Source organism: Octopus bimaculoides, chromosome 2 (assembly GCF_046866305.1).
Source record: "Octopus bimaculoides isolate indiv1 chromosome 2, ASM4686630v1, whole genome shotgun sequence".
Lineage (NCBI taxonomy): Eukaryota > Metazoa > Mollusca > Cephalopoda > Octopoda > Octopodidae > Octopus > Octopus bimaculoides.
In genome coordinates, this window is record NC_142929.1 from 189242570 (window position 1) to 189243357 (window position 788).

A 788-nucleotide genomic window follows, 5' to 3' on the forward strand; every position below is an offset into this window, starting at 1 on the left:
ATTGATCAGACCACGTACGTAGACGTGTTCGTATATGAAACGTCGTTAATTTCAGTGCTGGCTCTAAATTCTATAGAGTATCTGTAGAGATAAACTTAAAAGTGACTGAATCGCACTGCTAACACGAAAACGTAAGACATAGTATTGGCTTATAAACCGTCAATATACCTGGAAATATATGATGCTTTCAAAATCAAATACGGTGTTCCGAGACCAGCAATCAATCCATTTTCTACTTTCTTGTCAGCCATTTTACGTTCAGAGACCGAAAGTACGCCGATGTTTTTTTTTCTTTCGCTTATAATCGAAAATAAAGTGACGTTTGTTTACAAAATTCTGAGTGAAACGCAAAATAAATGACGACGCCATTTAACGCACCTATAATCAAATCCCCCTATCTACGATATGTCACGTGCAAGGAAAGCTCACCTGTTTATTATTTATAATTAAACTATTTCGTCATTTTCTGTTTCCTGACTTGCTACCTCCGCTGCCGCCGTCGCCGCCGCCGCTGCTGTTGTCGTTGTCGATGTTGCTGTCGCTGTTGTTATTGTTGCTATTGTAGTAGTAGTAGTAGTAGTAGTAGTAGTAGTAGTAGTAGTAGTAGTAGTAGTAGTAGTAGTAGTAGTCGCCGTCGTCGTCGTCGTCATCGTTGTTGTTGTTGTTGTTGTTGTTGTTGTTCAGTAGCTAATCATTGTATATCGACACGATTATTTTGAGATAAAAGCCACCGCTATCAACTTGACCTTCTTCAACAGGAAACTCTCCAGTCAGAGATTACCTTTCAA

The 788-nt window shown here is 39.2% G+C and overlaps 1 protein-coding gene across 1 annotated transcript in view; it reads right to left on the reverse strand.

Moving 5' to 3' along the window:
* The window catches only part of LOC106874821 (whirlin), a 19231-nt gene extending 18852 nt beyond the window's left edge, over positions 1–379 (reverse strand). The window contains exon 1 of the mRNA XM_014922692.3: positions 169–379. The gene's annotated coding sequence lies outside the window, so the exon portion shown is untranslated. The remainder of the gene's footprint in view (positions 1–168) is intronic.
* Positions 380–788: the final 409 nt, after the last annotated feature.